General features: G+C 29.7%; 1 long non-coding RNA gene across 1 annotated transcript; it reads right to left on the bottom strand.

Moving 5' to 3' along the window:
• Nucleotides 1–2,498: 2,498 nt before the first annotated feature.
• On the bottom strand, nucleotides 2,499–5,333 carry LOC107872414. Its single transcript, XR_007055782.1, has 2 exons — nucleotides 4,997–5,333; nucleotides 2,499–2,896 (listed from the first exon to the last, which is right to left on the bottom strand). It is a non-coding gene; the product is annotated as an uncharacterized LOC107872414 (long non-coding RNA).
• Nucleotides 5,334–7,594: the final 2,261 nt, after the last annotated feature.

The following is a 7,594-nucleotide window of genomic DNA, read 5'->3' as shown; positions in this document are numbered from 1 at the left end:
GGGTTGGCGAAGGCAACCAGCTACTAGTTATTCTTAGCAGTCATAATTGGGATAATGTTGTGAAAGCAGTCTTGAACTCAACATAAGAGACTTTCTCATTCAGAGAGTCCTCGAGGACTGGTGGTGGTGCTTATTGGTTTATATTTCTTCTTTCGTTGGTTCTCTTGGGAGGCATTTTTTGTAAATGGATGGAGGATGAGTTAGAGGAATAATTTTAATCGAGTTCACACTCTATCAAATAAAATCAATCCTAAAAACTATGAGACTTTTCAAAAATATTTTGTAGCCTCTCGCCGATAAGTGTGGAACACTTCACAACCATGAATAAGACCTAACTTAATATGGCTTTCAGACACTCTAGGAAACTTTAAACCTGCTGCTTTGATGCCAAGTTTTCCACGGCCCGAGACTACCTCTAGTCGTACACAGTTCTTAGAGTCACAAGTGACCCCAAGCTAATCCATGGTCTGGCTTAACTCTAAGACTGCTGAAAAAGTAACCAAAATACTAGGTGAAAGCTAAACTGAAATAACTTATGTAAATAAAATAGTAAATACTAAATATCAACCAATAATAAGAAATAAAATTACCTGAAAAACCAACATGCTAAAAATCTAAACAACTATCTGAAAGCCTCTACATCATAATGAGTTGTTGGGACAAGCTCCCAACTAACCCCAACTGACTTAAACTAAAAGAATATGGAAAATAAATACTGATAACTAGTCCTCAAAATATGAAGACTCACCCAGACTGTTGCTGAATATGGCGCGGGAATGTACTAAGTGTGATACGAGTACTGAGCGTCAGAACCTATATTATGAGACAATAGACCATAAGAAAGTATGCAATCAGTACTTTGAATGTACTGATTATGTGATATAGGAAGCTAACTAGTCAATCTGAACATGAATGCATAAAACATGATAAGTTGAATGCAAGACCAAGTATTTACATGTATTGTGAAAAACTAAATATCTAAGTAACTGAAAATAAGTTCGTGCATATCTTAACTGAAATAAAGATGAACATAAACTGAGGATTGTGGAAGCTAACAATAACCAACATACTTCAATTTGAGCAAATTAGGGTCTAATCTATAACCCTAGTTTGAAAGGTGCTAGTACCTTGCCAAGGGTACCAACATAGGCTAGCGTGGATCCACTATACTGATAACCCGAAGGACTAGGGTGACTTGCCTCAACTGACAGGTGACCCCTTTAACTTACGATGGTGTCGTAGTTCTAGAACTTAGGGAATTTTGTTAAAGGTCTCAAGCCTCAACTAATGGGTGATCCTTCATCCTTGCGTTCACTCATTGTTAAGTACTACTCCTAACTGAATGACACTGAAAATTGATATATGCTTAATATAGTAATATTTTTTAAAATAGAAACATAGGCATAATCTGAAGTACTCAAAATATATCAACTGATACATGCATGAAATCCTAGGTATTGGATGTTCATAACCCACTAGCTCTATCTAATGAAACTAAACATGATACTATTTTTAAAACTGATCATAATAGAGGATTTCACAAATAAAACCCAAACTCAATGATTTATAAATAATAAAGAAATTCATGATGAGTGTGTAAGGGAATATACAAATCTTATAGGAAAACATATACTCATGACTAAACTCAAGGATTAAATCAAGATTCAATGAAAACTCGTAATTATCATGGATGCCTAGTAAAAAATATAAATTAAACTTGAAAGTTTGAAGACATCTTTGGGACTCAATGGGTGGAAGGAACTAGTTGATGAAAGTTCACATACCTGGAGGTGTAATCCTTGAAGAAATCATTGGAATTTGTGCTTAAAGTTGAGGAATCCTACTTTGTTGTTTGAGAAGAGAAAATTGCCCCTTTTTTTTATCACTGCAAGAAAATTGTTTATTATCTGAGGATTTTCCTAGGGGTAATGTGGTAAAATCCCCAAGTAATTTGATTACATTCGGATTTTCTTACCAATTACAATCCAAAGAAAATACCTTTGTAGGTAATTATTACCTGCGGATTTATAAAATCCCTAAGTAATTTAGCTGCGAAAATAAATCAACAAGTACATTATTTGCGATTAACTATCAAAATTTTGCATGAATTATTTGATAAAAATTTAATAAAAAAAGGATTTTACGTGTGGATTTCTATGAAAAAATTCACAAATTATTCCCCACAAAAATTTCCAAGTAAATCCCTAGGTAATTTAGCTGCGAAAATAAATTCGCAGGTACGTTATTTGCAGATTAATTTGCGATTAACTATCAAAATATTACATGAATTATTTGATAAAATTTCATAAAAAAAAAAAAATTTTCCTGCAGATTTCCACGAAAAAATTCACAATTATTTCCCACGAACTATTTCGCAAGAAAATTCGTATGAAATGCCTTAAGTAAATCCTCAAGAACAAATTTTTTCAAAAAAATTTTCATGAATATTTAACATGCACATCCCCATGAAAATTCCCAAATAATAATTCACACATAAATTACTAAAAATATTTCACAATTAATTAAAATTCTATTCAAAACCTTCAATAATTCTCAAAAACATCATTCAATACAAGTCTAATGTAAATCATTAAAGATAACAAAAAAAAAATTTAAAACATCCACATAAATAATGTAGGATTCTTAAATGGTCCAAAACAAAACATTTCAAACTTGAATCCTCAATAAAACTACCAACCATCAAGGTCAGAATCACTTTCATCCACGTTATCAAGATTAGAATCACTTTCATTTATGTTGTCAAAGTCATCATCACTTTCATCCTCTTGGCTGTATTCTTGAGATGAGCGTTCATCATTTAACAAATCCTTTAAATTTCAATAGTCGAGCAAAACCTCTCCACCACAAGAGGCCGCTTGTACTAAATTACTTGGTGCTACAAACAAAATACAAAAATTACAAATGACAAGATTAGAGTTGCAATATGGAAAGGCAAATACAAAAAGAGTATTGGCAACAATGTAGTAAAACAACAGAAAGATCAATTTCAATAAAAATCTTGTTATTATCTTACATTAATTGAACATGAAATAGAAGAGTGGGGTTGATATTATAATTTTATGTTACTATACTTAACCATTTTCATTTAACTAATTCACATTTCAAGTAACTACATAATGTTTTAATTTATGTAGTTAAACAAATCATTTAGCTAATTCACATTTCAAGTATCTACACATCACATTGAAAAATCTTAATTGGCTTTGAAATCTATTTTTCAACCAATTTCTGAAACTTAAGAAAAGTCACATAAAATTTAGACTTGTTTCTTATTGGAAACAACCAGGTATATCTTTCGTTGTCATCCACAAATAGAACATAATAATTCATGTGTTAGAATGATCAACAATGGCTAGACATCAAATATCACAATGAATATTGAGTAATGATTCCTTTTCAATTTTATTTCTTAATACAGAAGAAAGTTTACAAATTTTTCCCAACTGGCATCTAGTATAAATAGCATGAACATTATTCCAACTCTGAAAATCTATAAGCTTATTTCTACTAAAAAATTATAAAGACTTCAAACTAGAATGACCTAACCTAGTGTGCCAAATACAATTCGTCTTCCTCTAGTTTGGGGTTGTTGTCAAGGCATAGGTGTTGATGTCTTCCAGTGCATAAAGTCCTCCTTTTCTAGCTCCCTGACTTTCTGTCCTTAACAACAAATTAGATTCATAAGAGTATAACAATTGTCTTAGATTTGCTAAGTGTTGCCAACTTCACCAGTTTCTTTTGAAGATTTGCTAAGGACCTAATTCTCATACTTCCTTGTTCATCTTACTTCTGCATATGCTGCTACTTTTACAATGTTTTACAATCATGTAAACATTATATGATCAGCTAATGAAAATCTAGATCGAAGCATCTCAAACATTATGATCATACTTAACCATTATATAAAGTTTTAATTTAAGATCACAAGATTTCAAAATGTTCTTCACTTTGTTAAACTCTATTTCAAGTTAAACCAGACAAATAAATTGAAATGGAGTACTTAATATAACTTGACAGTAATGAATAATAATGCACTTCATAGTGACCACACTAAACTATAAAAACACAAGTCCACCTTTCAAGTGACCATACTTAACTATATTCAAAACACAAGTCCACCTTTCAAGTAACTACACTTAAACATTTTCGACTCATTAACTCACTTATCAAATGACCATACTTAACTAAATTCAAAACACAAGTCCACATATCAAGTACCTACACTTAAAACATTTTCAACTCACTAACTCACTTCTCTAGTTACCACACTTAACTATATTCAAAACACAAGTTCACATTTCAAGTACCTACACTTTAATATTTTCAACTCACTAACTAACTTCTCTAGTGACCACACTTAACTATATTCAAAACACAAGTCCAACTTTCAAGTAACTACACTTAAATATTTTTGACTCACTAATATTCACTTCTCAAATGACCCCAGAATGCAGTGACATCCTAATGAAAATAGGTTTTAACAGTTCTGTACACCCAGGACTCATGGCGAATGTGTTCCATTACCTAAAAGAGTATTCATCAATTTTAGGGATCATTTCTAATAGGGAAAAATGGTTTAATCAGATCTATATTTCTTTAGGAACATGCTGCTTTCCTTTAAAAATGAACTTGAATATGAAAATGCTTTCTTTGATAAGGCAACCACGACACTATCGATTACAAGTTGACAAAGTTGCTAGAATTCAGCTAGTTTTGTATATTATTGGCCTAAATTGGTAAAGTTCTTCGAAGAAAATTGGGTACAATTGACCGAGGATTTTTACAGTTGACCTAGGCTCGTTTGTGGTTGAATCGAACTTGCTGATTGATTGAATAAAAAAATTTAAAGGTACAATAAAGGTCAAATAAAGATAGTTTGCACTTTTCTCCCAAAACAGAAATTTCACACAATTCAACGGTTGGAAAGATTCAGTGACGCTAAAGAATCATACACAATACGGAATGCAAAACTTACTTTAGTGCATCCCGGCATATTCAACTTATATCCTCTTTGGCAGAGTTCAAGCCACGACTAGCATAATAGGGGAACTGGTGAAGCAAGAAATACCTCAACTGGAGAGGACGCAGCGGTGTTGGCATGGTTGATGTTGGGAGACGGCGCTAGTTCTCTGCCGGCTGAAATCCCGGCTGTCTCGGCGGCATCGGGTTTTCTTCGGATAGGTAAGAGAAGAGGGAAACCGGGAAGAGAGGAAGGGGCGGCATCGGGTTTCTTAACGGCCACGGCAGCCATTGATGGTTAGAGAGAGGTAAAGAGAGAGAGCGATATAAAGAGAGAGACAGCTGCGGCTTCATTTTTTTAAATGGAAGGATTAGGGTTTTGATGTTGTTTTAAAAGGAAAGGAATTGATATCTGATCTCAGCCATTGGATCAGCATTGATCAATGACTGAGATTAAAATTATTAAAAAAGGTCAGCAATTTGACTTTTAATTTGGGGGTTAAAAATTGATATCGATTTTGGCTAAAATTGATATTAATTGGACAAAAATTAGGTTAAAAATTAAATAAATTGGACAAATTGAATTGACTAAGGCTGCTATTTAATAAATGTAATACTGAAAATAATAAGATTTCATTATTAAAATAACTACGTATGTAAAAAATAATATGACATAAAATTATTATTAGATTTAGTTATCTAGCTTTTGATTACTTATACATCACTACACGAGATATACTGATATATAAATATATTCGATTGACTATCATGCTTCCAAATACGTACTATATACATCAATCACATTCGTATTTCTAGTAATATTTTTAAAAATCGACCACATGTGGTCAATTTTTAATTAAAATTGTTGAAAGTTTAATAAATTACAATTTATAAATTAATAAATAAAAATAAATTACAAAATAAATTAATAAATTAAAACTAATTTTTAACAAATTAAAATTTTAATAAATTCTATAATATTTATAACAACATCCAAATAATTTAATACAATGAGTATATATATAAATCAAATAATTAGTTATTCTATCAAATCATTAACACAAGTAGTATATTTCCTCAATCGTATAATAATATCAATGAATTTTACAAATTATGATAAATTTTTGGTTAATTAGCTTTTAAATACGATATTATATATATATATATACCTCGTAATACAACGTGTTAATCAGATAAATTATCAATTACTTGTTTTACGTTATTACAACTTCAACAATATACCTGTGTCTGCATTGACACAAAATAGTATATCTATTTTATCAATACTGTGATATCAATGTATTATTCAAAGTATTTTGATATATAGATTTAGTTATCTACCTTTCTTTTACTGCATAGGATCCCTACACGAGATATACTCATATATAAATATAGTCAATTGGCTATCAGCTTTCAAATACGTACTATATACATCACATACCCGATTTTACTACCTCATAATAATATACAACGTATTTTCCAGATACGCAATTGAATTATCAGTTGGCTTATCTTATGTCATTAATATACCTTCACTATATAATATGTATATACTATATATATACCTATACATACACACACACATATACACATTATCGACTACATCAATATGTACTATATGCATCACATACCACGAGTATATTATCTAATAATATAATGTAACGTATTTCATATACATACTTTGATGAGTTATCAATTATTTTTATTAGCTTATATTAATATAACTTCAACGTACATTATATTAATAGTACTTCTATCGTTTCAAATCAAGGTATTTAATATGTTTAGATAGATTCTACTAAAATTATCATAAATTTGCAAAATTAAGTTAAAAATAAATAAGTTGAGAAAATTAAATAAACAAATAATAAAAAAGAGTTGCTATAATAAAAATAAATAAATAAATAAATAAATAATGAAAACTAAAGAATGTATTTGTAAATTGTGAGTGTGCATATGATAAATATTAATAAAATTATGTAAAATAAATAAATAAAATATTATATTTAAATTAATAAATTATAAAAAATAATAATAAAAATTAATAACAATAATAGATAATGTTTGTAAATTATGGGCGTGTATAATTGCGGAAATGATTTAATAAATATTAACAAAATTATGTAAAATATTATATAATGTAAAAAATAATAATATAAAAAGAAATCATATATTTTCAAATCATGAATGTGACATGTTAATATTTATTTGATATCAAATTAATACATAGAAAATATCAACATTTAAAATTAATAATTTTGCTAAAATAGCAGTCTAAGAGGGGTATCAGGAGGTCAAAATTGGGTGTCAACAGAATTATCCCGATTTATTCTCACAAATAGGGGTCCATGAAAGATACAATGTAAGCAGACCTGAGTGATAAGGTAGATAGATTGTTTTCAATAGACCCTTGGTTCAAGAAAAATAGTCTGAAGTTGTTCAATTTCAAGAAAAATATTAGTAAAAATTGATTTAATATTGGTCGTTGATCAAATATGATGAACGATTGAGATTATAATTGAGTAGATGAGCCATATTAGGATTTGATATTGGGTTAAAAATTGAATTGAGGATTTCGACTGAGTCAAATTAAAGTCAATTGACACAAATTTAG

The sequence above is a fragment of the Capsicum annuum genome, chromosome 5, assembly GCF_002878395.1.
Source record: "Capsicum annuum cultivar UCD-10X-F1 chromosome 5, UCD10Xv1.1, whole genome shotgun sequence".
In the NCBI taxonomy this organism is placed as follows: domain Eukaryota; kingdom Viridiplantae; phylum Streptophyta; class Magnoliopsida; order Solanales; family Solanaceae; genus Capsicum; species Capsicum annuum.
This window is presented reverse-complemented; position numbering and strand designations above follow the sequence as displayed.